This window comes from Acomys minous, assembly GCF_964271855.1.
Source record: "Acomys minous genome assembly, chromosome: 10".
Taxonomy (NCBI): domain Eukaryota; kingdom Metazoa; phylum Chordata; class Mammalia; order Rodentia; family Muridae; genus Acomys; species Acomys minous.
This window is the reverse complement of record NC_140491.1, coordinates 107,640,866-107,657,939: the sequence shown is the minus strand read 5'-3', so window position 1 is coordinate 107,657,939 and position 17,074 is coordinate 107,640,866.

Sequence of the window (17,074 nt, the reverse complement as noted above, 5' to 3'; positions counted from 1 at the left end):
ACAGAGCTGGGCCAACCCCCGTGCAGATGCCAAATCCATGCCCTTGATGGCTGAGCTGTTCCACACAGCACAGTTTTGTTGTTCAGGTTCTGATGTACTCTAAAGAAAATCCTTGTAGCTCGGACATGGTTCAAGGCTGCTCAACCAGGCTTTACCCTCCTTCAGGGCAAAACATGTTGGTCTTGTTGGCAAAGAAGGCCTGGTCTAAGTTCCTCAAGATTTGAGGTGCTTTCAGCTGGTTCTTAAATTCTAGGTCCTTGCTGCAGTGACAAGGGAACTACACACACTGCGCGTGCGCATGCACACACACACACACACACACACACACACACACAGAAGAGAGAGAGAGAGAGAGAGAGAGAGAGAGAGAGAGAGAGAGAGAGAGAGAGAGAGAGAGAGAGAGTTGAAGATTTTATTTCCCCAAGAAGTTGATCTAAGTGCGGTTGGGATAACTACTTTTAACCATTCATTCAGGCAGATGATGTCATTTGTTTGACCTTGTTTACACAATCTCAGAAGGTCATTCATAGGTCAGTTAATCAAGGCCTGCCACATACTGCGACAACCAGCCCATGAGGGTGTATGTCAGATTCACCCAGTTATTACCTGGCTTGCTAAGTTGGCATTGGCCCTTTCCACATATGCCCAAAGCCCCTCATCTTTCCTGTAAACATAGGCAACCTTGTATGTTTTTCCTACTTGCTAAGCAAAAGCCATTAAATATTGATTTTTTTTTTCTTCAGTGAATACACCCAGAGAAATTTCCCTTAAGGATTTGAGTGAAAACAGTGGAAGTATTATCCAATATATCATATTTCTGGAAAGGTTACCACTGATTTTTATTAGACACACAGGCTGAATTCCTTTAAGCATGCTTTTATTCCTCTCACAGGAATGGATTTGTTTAGTGTTTAATTTTCATGGGCTTGAAAGCGTGTGCGTGTGCACAGTAGCTCAGGGAAGGGGTGTGAAACACTTGAACGAAGGATCAGCCTCAAACGCTGGTGCGGTCCAACCACACCCGGGATAAAGATGATCTGGTTGTGCTAAGCAGACAAAGCTAAACAAACAAACAAACAAACAAACAAAACCACAACACAACACAACACACACACACACACACACACACACCAGAAGGAAAAAAAAAAGACCTTGACCCTCTCTTTGAAAATAGAGTAGCTGTCCATCTCCCCTCCTTTGAGAGCTGCCTGGTACCCACATCTTTTACTGCGTTCCTGACCTCTGTGGGTATTCCAAATGAAGTATATGTATCTGAAGATTCAAAGCTACATGGTAGCTTCCTCTCTACACACAGCAGAGAGAAAACACAGGATGCTTGTCTTTCTGAGTTTGGGGTCACTTAATTCAGAATGGTTGTTTCCAGCTGTACCCATTACCTTTGCGTTTTGTAATGTCATCTTTCTTAATAGCTGAGTAATATCCCATTGTGTAGCTATATGCCACGTTTTCACTATCCGCCCATCAAGACAGTAAAAGCCAGAGGTGGTGGGTGAATAGGAGGAAGCAGTGTAGGCAGCCGCACATCTGGACTCAGAGTGATTGTCACGGAGTGTTGGTCCTGCTGTGTCCAGAAGACCCTATTCTCTGGGAGTCACCCTCCTCCACCGCTGGCTCCATAGATCTCTGAGCACCATGGACAGCCTCGCAGATACAAGTCATCGCGGTCACCGTTTCCCTGGAGTCCTTCTGAGTTGCTGAACAAAGCACTTGGGAAGACTTGCCATTTCGGCTAATTAGCTACTTCATTTCAAGATTGGTTCTTTGAGAACTTTTGTACAATGTGTTTTGATCACATTCACCCCCCCACCCCCAGCTCCTCCCAAGTCACCTCTATCCTTACCCAGCCAACTCGGTGTTCTGTCCCCTCCGTCTACTTTGGTTGGTGTTGCTCACGTGTTCTTGGCTGTGTGGCCTTCATCTACCAGAGGCAACATCTTTTTCTTTTTAGTCACCACTGTATTCTTCCATATGTTTTTTTTTATTTAATTTTTTCTTGTACAATATATTTTGATCATGTTTTCCTGTCTCCCGGTTCTTCTAGATCTCTCTACCTCCCTATTTCATGTTCTCTCTCTTCCCCTTTCTCAAAACAAACTAAACAAAAGCTGAAGGTCAAAACAAGCAAAAACAACAACAACAAACCCAATAGAACAAAACTGCCAAATCGAAGCAAAAAGTCTGAAAAAAAACAAAACAAAAGAAAACAAAAATGGAGTTTTTGTTTTGTTTTTGGTCAGGGTATCTCTATATAGCTCTGGGTGTCCTGGAACTCACCATGTAGACCAGGCTGGTCTTGAACTTACAGAGATCTGCTTGCCTGCCTCCTGAGTGCTGGGATCAAAGGCATGCGCCACTGTGCCCAGCTTATCACATTTTGAATTTACTCATGTAGATTCCGCCCCTGAGCCTGGACTCCAGGTACTCATGTTTAAACTCTTTCACTCCGTGTTGGCTCTGATTATGCCATTTTTCATGGAATAAAATGAATCAGACCTCTTCACTGAATATTTATTGGGCACTGAGTGTAAAGCCCTTGTGGAGAATTAAATATGGCTTCAAATACTTGATATTCTTTCTATGACAATCCCTTCTCCTTGTTCATGGTACCAGGAACATGAATACATTGACTAGAGCCCAAATTCCATCTTACCCAGTATTTTGTTTAAACTGTGAAGTTTTATTTTAATTATTTTCTAAATTTTTTGAATTTATGATTTATTTTTATTTTTAATTTGTTTGCTTTATTTTGTTTTCTAATTTTTTTAAATTTATGATTGTTTTTATATTTATTTATTTATTTTGGTTTTTTCATGACAGGGTCTCTCTGTGTAGCCTTGGCTGTCCTAGACTCACTTTGTAGACCAGGCTGGCCTCGAACTCACAGCGATCCACCTACCTCTGCCTCCCGAGTGCTGGGATTAAAGGCGTGCGCCACCATGCCTGGCTTTATTTTTATTTTTAATTTGTTTACTTTACATCCAGATTGTGGCCCCATCTCTTGTTGTCCCCACCTCCTCCCTCCCTCCCTCTCTTCCTCCCTCCCTCCCTCCCTCCCTCCTTCCCTCCCTCCCTCCCCTAGTCCTCAGAGAGAGGACTTGATAACATCTGACCTCAGCCTATCAAGTCTCATCTGGACTGCCTGCATCGTCTTCCTCTGTGGCCTGGCAAGGCTGCCTTGCCATGGAGAAGTGATCAACGTGTGGGGTCCAGAGTCCATGCCAAAAGTAGTCCCTACTCCCCATATGATGGGACCTACAAGGAAACTGCTGCCCATCTGCTATATCTGAGCAGAGGGTCCAGGTCCTCACCCTGCATGGTCCTTGGTTGGTGCATCAGTCTCTGTAGCACCTTCCTCCTCCATCCGGATTTGTTGTCTCCACTGGTCTCCTTGTGGAGTTCCTGGCCCCTCCAGGCCCCTCTATCCCCCAACTCTTCCATAAGACTAACTGTGCTCCACCCTGAAGTTTGGCTATGAGTCTTGGCATCTGTTTGCATCCCCTGCTGGGTAGAGTCTTTCAGAGGACCTCTAGGGTAGGCTGCTGTCCTGTTCCTTCTCTTCAGCTGCTCCAGAACAGAGGAATGGGTGTGCTAGAAGACAAAGTCTACCATGGACAGTAACTCAGCATTGTGTGTGTGTGTGTGTGTGTGTGTGTGTGTGTGTGTGTGTGTGTGTGTATGTGCATCCCTTTAATCCCAGCACCAGAGAAGCAGAGGCAGGCAGATCTGAGTTCTAGGTCAGCCTGGTCTACATAGAGAGTTCCAGAACAGCTAGAGCTACACAAGAAAACCCTGTTTTGAAATATGCCTCCCCCCTAACACCAAAATTTTATTTTATTTTTTTAAAAAGGGGGCGTGGATGGTGTTTTTTTGTCTGCATGTATGCCTGTGCAATGTCCTTGAAGGCCAGATGAAGGCACTGGATGTCCTGGGAGCAGGATGACAGACACTTGTGAGCCACCAGCGAGCTGAACCTGAGTCATCTGGACGAACATCCAGAGCTGTTGACCGCTGAGCGGCTGCTCCAGCTCGTCCCTTGGCATTCTCGAAGGCACCTCTCTTGTGGCGCCACACTCTCTGAGGCTTCTGTTCAGCTCTGGGCTGGCTGATATAAGTAATGAGAGAATACGAAGGGTGACAGGGCATTTGGTGACCAGGCCTGACTCTAAGATCTTTCACCACTCCTCCTATCCCAGTGAGCATTAAATATGGCTCCAACCCAACTACGTGGGCGAGGAGCTCAAGCGATGTGGCGGCTAGCTAGTCTTGGCTTTGTGGTGGTGAGCCTTTCACAAGCTAAGATGGCTGATAACTCTTTCATGCCACACGACCAAGCCCCAACCATCTTCCAAGTGTAACTTCTCCCTGAAGAAGGATCTTGCAATCCTCCTCCTCTTGTAGCAAATTGATTGAAAGCCATCTTCACGCCACCATGCCACCATGCCACCATGCCACCATGCCACCACGCCACCATGCCACCACGCCACCATGCCACCACGCCACCACGCCACCTTGCCACCATGCCACCACGCCACCACGCCACCATACCACCATGCCACCACGCCACCACGCCACCACGCCACCATGCCACCATGCCACCACGCCACCACGCCACCATGCCACCATGCCACCATGCCACCATGCCACCACGCCACCACGCCACCTTGCCACCATGCCACCACGCCACCATGCCACCTTGCCACCATGCCACCACGCCACCATGCCACCATGCCACCATGCCACCATGCCACCATGCCACCATGCCACCTTGCCACCATGCTACCATGCCACCATGCCACCATGCCACCATGCCACCTTGCCACCATGCCACCACGCCACCACGCCACCTTGCCACCATGCCACCACGCCACCATGCCACCATGCCACCATGCCACCATGCTACCATGCCACCATGCCACCATGCCATTTGAGCCTTTCTAATCTGCTTTCTGCATCTCTTACATTTACAGAGCTGGGAACAGCCAAGCGTGTACCGCATACAAGAATAAGTATAGATTAATTAATATATAATTAATAGGTACATATAAATAATATATTGCTGTGATCATTAGTTTTAATGTCAGCTTGCCATAAATTAAAATAACCTGAGTAGGGATCCTCAACTGTAGGGAGCCTCAACTGAAGAACTGTCCTGATTGCCTTATGTAGGAAGACACCACCCCGCTTCCCAGCCACCCCAGTGTACGCAATGCCTTCTGGTTGCAACCCAGATAAAAATGGGCATGGTGCAAGGAGGCTAACCACCTTTTGCCCACATGGCTTGCCTCCTGCGGCTGAGTTGATTGTCCCTGTTGTGGCTGCTGCTGCTTCCTTTGCTGATATTAGAACTAGCATTTCCAGGCTCCGATCACGGACTTAAAGACCTGCTGCCTCTCCAAGAACCTTACAGGTTTTCAATGCCAGGTTGGGACAACTGAGGCACTAGCCTTGAGACTGAGGTTCTTAGGCTCTCAGACATGAGACGACAATTGCTACTATTTCAACATGAACTAATTGAATAAATTATATGTATTATTTTATATTACATTTATATGTTAAATTTAATAAGTTACACAATGTATAATTTATATAAAACCATATGAAAAAAAATATGGCTCAGCAGGTGCAGGAGCCTACAGGCAAGGCTGATGATCTGAGAGCCAAGCCCAGAGCTCACATGGCGAGAGAGAACCAATTCTCATTGCTTGTTCTCTTCTCTGCTTATACATGTACTGTGTCACGTGCAAACACATGAACACAAGTAAATAAATGTAGTTCATTTTCTTTGAGACACGGTCTCACTATGTAGCCCTGGCTATGTCGTCTGTCTGTCTGTCTGTCTGTCTGTCTATCTATCTATCTATCTATCTATCTATCTATCTATCTACCTATCTATCTACCATCTATTTATCTATCATCTACTTATCGTCTATCTATCTGTCTGTCTGTCTGTCTATCCAATATGACATAGGATCATAGTAGTTCTTTTCCTTGAGATAACCCTGACTGTTACAATTGAGATCAAAAGAGAAACAAACAAACAAACAAAAATTTAGTCTCTAGAGCAAATGGAATTTTTTCCTCGAACATTCTTGTCTCATCACTTTCTTTCTCTCAGCTTGCTTAATAATTGTGCTCTAATGTTGACTCAAGCGGGAAGATGAACGGCACAGCTACAGAAGCCGAGAGACACTTGCCAGCTGTGTTTAGCTGGCCAACACAGAAGGCAGAGCAGGGAAGACAGTGACAGCCTCACAGCACAGAGGAGGTGGTGGCCCCTCCGGCTGCAGGATTGCGGTTCTGGGGTCTGAGGAAGGCCTGTGGTGCTCATAGCAGAGAAATCAGACAAGCCCTTGGAAACGGCAGCTTCGGGGTCCCCCTTCAACTTGAGCTCCTTTATGGGAATGAGATGGCAATAGAGGGAAACCCGAACTTTTTCTAGACTGCTAGTGTCTCATTTTGGTGCTAAACTCATGGTGGAAAAATCCATGGGTTTTTCTTGTCTCAAGAAAACCAACTTCTAGTGAACTCGGGATATTTCAAGTTATCCTATGTCCGTGTGAAAGATAAATTCATCAAGTGATGGTTCATGTACAGAGTGCAGTACCAAGAAAAATAAAGAAAAACAAAACACAAACAAACAAACAAAAAACCCAGGCAAATAACAACCCACAACAACAGACATCAAAGAAACAGGTCAATCCAAGCGTGCTTTCATCCTTTCCAAAGGAATTCTCTGCTGACGACTGATTTACAAACACTTCTCTTAACTAACAGGAACCTCTATTGTACTTAGAGTGTTATTCTCTTTACAAAGACTTGGCTAACACATAGCATTTTGAAGGCTATTGCATATTATAAACTCTTGTACTTAGCGAGGGGACAGGCCGGGCATGTCGACTGCCTCCATTTTTCTTTGCAGTGTTAAATGAAATCATTGGCCCCACTTTCTTTTTCTCAGTTTTATTTTCCCATTAGGAAAGAACGTGGCTCGAATTGATGTGCGGGAAGAAATGCAGCAGGAAAGCCCAAGCAAGGCGCAATCAGCCACCATTAGTGCTCAGGAGAATCAAAGCTACTTGAAGAAATACAGCCACTTACGGATGGACGGTAAAATTGAATTCATGAAGCAGGGTTGTCTCTGTGGGCGATTTCTCGGAGCTGAAGCACCAGAATTGCATGCTGGCTGTGAGTGTCAGCCTTCCCCACTGCAGTTAGCACACTTTAAAGAACAGTATTGAATTTTAGCTGATTCCAGCACCATCTTTTTCAACTCTACAGACAGCTGTTAAACTGTACAATATTTTGAGATATAAAGCTTTTGCCTTGGGAGATTTTCTTTTCCCCCCTCTAGGCCATCCTCTATGAAATATTATGTGAACAAATTGATTACTTTAAAAATGGAAAGATATTTAGTAGATAACTTCAAGTTGGTATTAAACCTTTAAAAAAAAACAATGGAAAATTTAATAAAAATGGAGTTTGATATTTAAGGAACATTTGCTTAAATTAACCATGTAACCCATAGGTAGAGTAATTTGAGTCTGATGAAGGGAATTAGGATAACACAAATCGTTTGATGAAAGCATCCTCATAGAATTCTAATGTAACTAAAATAATAAGTATTTTAATGGTTTCCTTGCGTGCTTATTTTTAGTCTCATATTCTTTAAGTTACTAGGGAGTTGCTTTCATGCATGGGAAATGCAATTCTCTTCTTGTGCAAACTTGACACAATGCTTACCGCCTTGCTTTGATTGCATTTGCGTGTTCATTAACGTAATTGAAATGTGTAGCTTCCCCCAAGTTTTCACAGGCTCCTTCCTAATTAGCGGCCCACATTTCCCCATATTGCACATCAGGGAAACCAGGCACGGCTAGCTGTAGTAAGGGTTTTGGTTTCTTAAAAAACCCAGTTATGGCCGGGTGGTGCTGGTGGTGGCAGTGGTGTATTCCTTTAAGCCCAGCATTTGGGAGGTAGAAACAGGAGGATCGCTGTGAGTTCAAGGCCAGCCTAGTCTACAGAGTGAGTCCAAGACAGCCAGAGCTGTTACACAGAGAAACCCTGTCTCAAAAAACAAAACAAAACAAAACAACCTTTATCACATGTATTTGTGTGTGTTTATGTCTATGTGTACATGTATGTACACATCACACATCACAGCATTTATGTGGCTCCCCTTAACCTTCTGTGCCATTTCGCTGGCACAGGAACTTGATTCTTGAGTATACAAATTACTGCTAAAAGCTTAGCTTGTTTTTCCTGTTTTATTATTATTCTTACTTTCTTCTTAAGTGTGCTCTCCTTGGATTCGCCTGAGCAGACCCTGGTGAGCTAGCTGTAGAATTGTGGAGTCTCAGTGTTGGTAGTTCTCAATTACTCATTTATAAAGAACATGAATGAATTTGGAAAAGCTACTACTGGGGCTGTAATGGAGACTTAGGGTACGGAGAAAGGGAGCTGTGAAACCACCGGCCCTTGAATATCAATAGTGTTACCAAGGAAGCCAGGATAACGAGGGAAAACAAGACCACACATTCCTTAGACTGATTCCGGGAGTTCCAACATGGAAATTCAGTGTGAGAAGAAGTTGCTAGAGCAACATTGAAGGTGAAGTTATTGAAATGCTTATATCTTCCACAAAATTTATCCCCTGATGATGCTACTGGGAGGTGACTAGGTCTGTTAGTGGAGCCTTCGTGGATGAGATTCGTGCCCTTGCAATAGAGAATCTACTGTGTGAGGAAACAGTGAGAAGGGCCCAGAAGGGCTAGGGAGTGAGCCCTCCCTGGAGAGCGAATCAGCTAGCACTGGGACATGGACATGGCCTCAGTTTCCAGAATTTTAAGTGCTTCTATACCACCTGGTCAATGCCAGTTTGTGATAATAGCCAGAGTAGACTAAGAAGATAAAGGGAGTGGAATTTTCCTGAAGTGCAGGCAGATCTCAGTCTCTCCAGGGTCCCTGTGCCTCTCGGGAGGGGGTTGGGTGTATGAGGCTCCCAGGACTCGTCATTCAAGTGGGGACTGCAGCAGGGCAAGCTGGGGGGTCAGCCGGGTAGAGGTGCAGAAGTTCAAGGGCAGAGGCTAAATTCTGTGGAAAGCAAGAGCTGGTGGGAATGAACGGAGGTAAGAAGGCACCTATTGGAGAAACAAAAACAAAAACAAACAAACAAACAAAACCCACGACCAACAGCAGGAAGCCCTTGAGACTAGGCAGGCAGGAGAGACCCTGAAAGCAGAGAAAGAAAATTTCAGTGTAACATGGCCTGGCATTCCAACAGCATTTTGAAAAATAGAAAGTAGATTACATATCCTTTGACAATTTTATAATGTAAAAATTTATCGTGATCCTATCCCAACCCTCAACTCCCATAAGGACACTCCCAACATGTGCACCCCCACACACACCTACTTCCTTTATTTTTTGTAACCCACTGAGTCCAGTTAGTGCTGTCTGTGCAATGTTGACTGAACTTGTTGGCTTGACAGGTACAGGTCGCCATAGCTACATGAGGTTGTGAGTGCAGTGGCCATGTCTTCTGGATGTGTCCAGAAGAGACAACCTTTCACAGTGGAGAGAATAAACACCCGTAAGGGCCATAGAAAGGTTGAGACAGCGTGGTGCCGGTGTAGATTTCTAGAACGAGCCATCTAACATGGCAGCTGCTGGGGGTATCTGGGGAGCCATGAGTTAGCAATAAATATGACTGTGCAATGCACTCCTTCCCACATCCCCCATCCCTTCTGCCCTCAGGCCCCATCTTTCACAATGCTGAGTGTATAGAAATGTCCAGTTTAGGGTCGGACACGCAAGAGTCACTTATTCTCAGTGCTTGCCCAGCCATGAGTCTCTGCATTAACTGTTGCCCCACCACAGAGAGAAGCATCTCTGTCCAAGGCTGAGAGGGACACTAATCTATAGGTATAAGCATAGCTATCTAAAAGGCAGTGTGGCAATGTGTTCATCTAGTGACGGATGCACAGTAGTAGGCACCCCATTAGAACCCATAACCTCCCCGACCCATGGGGTTTTGCTCAGGGAGACACGGATTCCCTCTTGTGGCACAGAAAGTAACTGGCCACTCCCATTAAAACCACGCCATTGTTGTACCGTGGGCGCGTCCTGCCTGGCAGGTTAATTACGGAACGTAGGGTTTGACGATAGCTAATACCATCGTTGGCTTTTGTCTTCATATCATGTTCTGGTACTAGGAAATCTAACCAGGCAGGGAGGATGTTTTCAACACCTTCAGCTTGATTTTTCTCTTTCCTGTAACCAAAGTGTATTGTGCTTTCTGCAGTAAGGTCTTACCATTTAGTTCTTAGCATCCAAGTGGGAAAACAAGACCAACAGCAGTAGCCTGTGTCATTTTGAGGTAGTCCTGGGCCACCCTGACCAATAACTTACACTCAGGCATCTCATTCCTGGCCCTGAGATTTTCATTTAAGAGCCCATGTCTTCTGGGGGAACACTGCCTACACATGTGGGGTACCCCTGTTCAAATTCCTTTAAAAAATAGATTACATTTTAAAATTAGCTTTAAATGTAGTGAGTTTCTGTACAACTTTCTCATACAGCTTTAGTTTTGGTTAACTCAGTCTTATCCCATCTTTTCTCTTGTCCTTTCATTTCTGTCTCTGTTTAATTAAACCTTCAGTCTCCAGTGTTCCCTGTCCCTGCACATGTCATGTGTACCAACTGCTTGTTTTTGATGAGCCTGGAGGTGCACATCTATAATCCCAGCATTCAGGAGGCTGAGGCCGGAGGATGCCTTGAGTACCAGGCTAGCCAGAATTAGAGTGAGACTTTGCCTGAAAAGCAGACACATACATGAATTAAAAAGCATTGTCGCACTGTTTTATAACCTCACAGGTGGTCTGTTGGGTGGCCTGAAAGCCATCGCATGCTTAAGGAAGTTTGCTGCTCAGCTGTAGGCCTTGGTTGACCACCATGTTAGCAGCAGGATGAGAGCCTTCTTGGCCTAGCATGCTCTGCTAACCACCGGCTGCTCAACCTCCCTCATAAGAAAAACAAGCCAGGTTGTAGACCAGGTTGGCCTCTGGGCATTCTGAGCTCATACTGTGGGCAATCACCGGAAGTCAGAAGTTCTCTCTCTCTCTCTCTCTCTCTCTCTCTCTCTCTCTCTCTCTCTCTCTCTCTCTCTCTCTCCTGAAGCTCTTATTCAAAGGCAAGGGAATCACTTGAGAATCTGGAGGTTTTGGTTCAGAAGCAGACTCTGGCTTAGTAGGTGTGCCGTGGGCCAGGGGCTGATTGTTCACTGTCCTTGCTTTTTCAAGGGCCACCCTGTTTTCCCTGCTAAGACTCTACATAAGCAGCAGCAGCAGCAGCAGCAGCAGCAACAACAACAACAACAACAACACAACAACAACAAAACCTAAACAGTTATAAGCTGGACACAGGACTCATACCTGTCGTTCTAGCTCATCTGAAGCCACATATTGGGGACCAGGCTAGCCGGAGCTATATACAGCAAGATATTGTCTCAAACAACAACAACAAATGAACAAGTCAGCCACAGCGACAAAGTCCTCCTGTTCAATCTAGTGGGCTCTGACAGTGCGATGGTATCTTTTCAGTGGAGATCATGGCACAGGGTGGTGAGGGTGGCTGAGAAAGGGTGGGGTCTAGGCTCAGAGGAGTGAGTGAATGGTGCTCATAGAAAGGAAAGGGTCTCAGCTTGAGGGGGGGTGGGGGTTGGGGTGAGGTTGGGGATGGGGTGGTGAAGAACCCAAGAGAATTTGCAAGGAGAGTTGCATCTAATCCCCTATTGTGTTTAGTCCCTAATTGGGACTCAACAGAACAACACAAGCCCCATACCTCTTTAATACTGTAAAACTTCAGCATTTCTGAATTTAATCCATTACAGGCTCCTATACTTAATGAAATTACAACAATTCAACAAATGATATAATTGCCATAAATACTGCTTTAATATAATTATGTGTAGCTCACTGGAACATGCTATTGCATTCCACAATATAATTATGACATGTGCTGTTATCAAATTCCTTATCGAAGGCATGCGATGAATGCAGTTAACATGTTAATCAGGTGTTAGGGTTTCCACCTGACAATGTCCCAATTTAACAAAATGATAGGATAGTAAACACATTTTTCAGACTGCTAGGTGTGAGGTTTGGGACAAAAGTGAGGGTGATTACAGTCGGCATTTTTGGAAGTGGGGCCTCTGGATGACCCTCTCTGAATCCCTGGGGGTCGTTAAATGCAGTTACTTTCTTATATATGCTGGTGTTTATATTGCCTTTTGGAGCATTTCCTTAGGATAAACTCTCTAAACCAAGGTGGGCATTTTTTTTTTTTTAAAGGCTTAGAGTCGTACACTGTACATGAGCATTTCAGGAGAGCTGCTCCAAAGGAAACCTTCTGTTTTCCTGGGCTGTCCTAGACCCCACTGGGAGCACGGTAAAATTTGGTTGACTTCTGCCTCTTAGCTTGTAGAGGAACTGTAGGGGACTCGCATGGGTGGGTGGCCGTGTCTACAGCTAGCTTCGGAAACCCTCAGGTTTTCTGCTGAGCATTCGTTGTGTGATTTTGAGGCAGGGTCTCATCTATCCCAGGCTGGCCTTGAACTCAGCATGTAACTGAGGATGGCTTCGTAGTTCAGCTCTTTATGCCTTCCTTTCCCAAATGGAGGGATGACAGGCCTGTGCTACCATGCTCCACTTATGTAGCGCTGGGGTTCAAACTCGGGGCCTCATGTATGCTAAACATGTACTCTACCAACTGAGCTATGTCACCAGCCCTAGAAAGCTAAATGTTTGAGGGAACATTTGATTCTGGCAAGTGAGTATCTCTTTCTTCTTTTCTGCTGCAAGAGCCATGTATTGGCTGGTCATAGGTGATATCCGGGTATCCTAAGCGGATGGCTGATGGCTGACTGCTCTCAGCACTGATGACGATGAGGCTAGCTCTGGCCACAATGAAGTCAAAAGCTTGTCTCTCTCATGTCTAGCCTGTGGCATGATCAGAAACAACAGGTCACACACTGGAGTGGCAGCCAGCATGGAGTGGTGGTGCCCTGTTATCTCATGAATGTCACTTTCTAGCTGGGGAACTGAGTGTGCAGGTGTTTTCCTCACATTGTGTGGCGCTCAGGGTAAGTCAGCAGGTGTCCTAGAGACCCAGGATGCCAGCTGAGGGGACGGCAGGAGGTAAGGCCCTTGTGTCACATATTTAGAATGCTCTTGACATTATTTTATCTGGAACATGAGGATTTGTATCAAGCATTTCTTTTCTTTTTGTTTTTGTTTTTTTTTGTTTTTTTTTCAGAGCTGGGGACAGAACCCAGGGCCTTGTGGTTGCTAAGCAAGCACTCTTACCACTGAGCTAAATCCCCAACCCCTTCAAGCGTTTCTTGAGTAAGATTTAATTACTGACTGGTTATAAGATGTGGTGACATGACAAGTGAGGTCAGGGCTTTGTTTCCGCTGCCCAGGCTGATAGGGAGGAACTGTAGCATTTGTGACAGGAATCTGTTGTTTAGGTTTAGAGAAATCTGTAGACCTGCAAGAGATGAAAACTAGGGACCTTTCAAAGTGTGATTGCTTACTTTTCAATTTCAATCTTCCAAGTAGTCTAATACTTTCCTAGGACAAATAGAGTTTACTATGGAAATATTTTCTTTGGAGATGCAATTTGAAGACAGATTTCTTGTACCCTCATTTGTGAATGCATTGTCAACAAATTGCACGTATTTATTCAACTTGTCCAAATAAAAGTCCAATAAGGCTCAGAAATAGATTTCTCAGCCATTTGACTTTCTGATGCGGGGAAGCCAGCGAAGATCTTGCTGCTTCATTTATTCCCGGGGATTAAAATTCAGCCAGATAAAGAGGCATGAGGAAATTTTGGGGACAGTGGATTTGTTTGTAACTTTGATTGTGGCTCCGTGGGTCTGTACATGCATAAAAACATGAGTTGCACATTTAACCGAGTGCAACTTATTGCATGTGAAGTCTCATTAAAGCAAGAAAATCAATAGACAAAACCCAAAGTGGAATCAAACGAGTCCAATTTAGGAAACTCATTAAATAATTGGAGACAGGGTCTCCCTATGAAGTCCACACTGGCCTCAAACTCCTGCCTCTATCTCCTCCAAGTTATGCGAGTATAGGTGTGTACCACCATGCACACAGATGTGTGTGTGTGTGTGTGCACGCGCATGCTTGTGTGTGTGTGCATGCGCGTGTGTGTGTGTGTGTGTGTGTACGTGTGTGTGTGCACGCGCATGCTTGTGTGTGTGTGTGCATGCTTGTGTGTGTGGTGTGCAGGTGTGCACACTCATGCTTGTGTATTTGGAGGCTAGAAGTGGACATTATGTGTCTCCCCTATTGCTCCCCCTTTCACCCTAAGTTTTTGAAACAGAATCTTCCACTGGCCTGGAGTTCATTGATATGCGAGACTGGCTGGCCAGCCCTTAGAATTCTGGGGGCTTAGGTTTTCCTCAGAGGATCTCTCTCTCTCCTTCTACCCCTCCCTCCCCTCCTGTCCTCCGTGCCTCCATTACACACACACACACACACACACACACACACACTCTCTCTCTCTCTCGTGCTTCTTGTTTCAGAATTTGAAATCATTTTTGTTATTTCTAAAGGGGAAATATGATACAACAACAACAAAAAAGACATGTCCACCTGGCATTGGCTATGAAAGTGGGGAAGCTGACTCGGAATTTGAAATTGCTGCACTCTCCTCCAAGTGTGACTCTGAGATGGGTTAATGTTGGGAGTGAGTGAAAGGGATTTGGGTCTGCGTGGGAATAAGAAAGTGAGAAAGATACCCTGTAAAAGGGAAAAAAAAACTTGTTTTCAGGGCGTATGATTAAACACACTAGTCTGTATGTCTACACACTAGTCTGTATGTCTAAAGCGTTAAGTGATATATTTGGTGAGTATATATGCATTTTTTTCTGGGCTGAAGGAAGAGTCATTAAAATAATATATTCTCACAGAGAACAAAGCAATTTTTGGTTCCTCTAGGAACACTTTATGTGGCTTCAGCATCCTGGTGGTAGTAAATTAGGGAAAAGTAAAGGGACACGGGGAGGGAAAGTGGCCTTCTCTCTGGAGTCTGCCTGAGGTCTTACCAGCTGAGAGGCAGAAGTTACAGTACAATTAGGGAATTTCACTGTGAAGTTTGCCTACACAGAGACATTATTGCTTTTATAGAGAGCCATTTCAAACTTCTGAACAGAAGAAAGGCACCAATGGGGGAGGCTAGGGGCCGGGACCTTGAAAACAAGCAATTCTGTTTCTTGTCTTTGACAACTAGTCCTGTCTTGGCTGGAGGCCACAAATGTCCTTGGGTCTGTTGGCACCTCTGTCCTGGCTAGAGGCCTGATGGACCAAAAATATTCAGAGGCTCTGGTTTGTGCCCTGGTGTCTTGCTTTTATTGTTCTTCTTCTTCTTCTTCTTACAGAGCAGTGTGAGTGAGCACAGCAGCCTTGAATTGCTTGTGTGGTTAGACCTCTGGAGGGCAGGGCTGGGGTCTGGAGCTCCAGCCCTGAGGCCAGGATGCCAGGTACATGACAACTGACTGGCTGGCTCTTCCCAGCCCCATGCCGCAACACAGTAAAGCCTCCTTAACTCCTAGAGTGACAACTCCTTGGGGATTTCTCTCAACTGCTCACTTATAATAAAATGCTTCCTGCAGCTCACTCTTCCATTGTTTATGAAATGCACTTTTGAGATAATCGAAGTGGGTGCCTCTGGCCTGGGATGATTTTAGTGGCCATTGATTGACCAGTGGTCCAGTGCCTAATATTGCTCACCTGAGGTGAGAAAGACCCTGTCATACTCAAGGAACTCCCTTCACCTTGCTTTTCCACTTTATCAAGAAGAATTTTTTTAAAGCCATGTGTAAGGCCTCCATGTATATGATCTTGGGGTACTTGTTCCTTTCCAGATGTAATTTCTGTGATTTTTCTGCGTCTCTGACAAACAAAACTATAAACTTTATTTAAATTTTAAAAAAGTCTCTGCACTGGCTAGTTCTATGTCAATTTGACATAGGCTGTAGTCATTCGAAAGATGGAAATCTCAATTGGAAAAAAAAAATGCCTCCAAAAGAATCCTGTAGGCTGCGGGAAAGCCTACAGGATGTTTTCTTACTTAGTGATTGATGAGGAAGGGCTCAGCCCGTTGTGGGTGGTGCGGTCCCTGGGATCTACAAGAAAGCAGGATCTACAGGCCGTGTGAGTAAGTAGTGAGCAGTGTGGTGGCTAAAGTTGTTTTAAGTTTAACTTACTATGATTAAGAGGTCTATAAACAACAATGTCTCCATCTTGTAAGCCCCTCTCGCCCAAGGACAGATAACTCCCTGAAATGCTGGGGACCATTCATGAAAGATAACAAGCCCTGTTTGCTTTCACTTATGTCAACAGGCTTGGTTGCCCCATCTGCACAGGGTGTGCTTGATCACACACAGGTGGGAGGTACTTACGTAGGAAGCACGTCAGGATGAACGCTTGCCACTGAGTGGACAGAAAGTCTGTAGCCTTGGGAATTTTGCCTTTGTAAGCCCCTGACTAATATAATTCGTGGCCGCACTCTGGGAATCTTGGGTGTGGACCTGGCCAATATTTGTTTAAGAGATTTATTTATTTGTTATTTATTTATGTGTTACTTAAACATTTTCTGTCCGCATGTATGCCTGCATGCCAGAAGAGGGCACCTGGTCTTATTGTAGATGGTTGTAAGCCACCATGTGCTTGCTGGGAATTGAACTCAGGACCTCTGGAAGAACAGATAGTGGGCTCTTAACCTCTGAGCCATCTCTCCAGCCCCAACCTGGCCAATATTTAATAAAGCTTTCTTCAAATAGGCTAATAAAATTGTGGTAGCGGTCTTATTCTTGCCCCGTGGAATTAACAATAGCACCCCTCCATGGCCTCTGCACCGGCTCCTGCCTTCAGATTGCTGCCCTATCTGAGTTCTTGTCCTGACTTCCTTCAGTGATGAAGGAAGCAAAGTGGAAGTGTAAGCCAAAATAGCCTTTCCCTCCCCAACC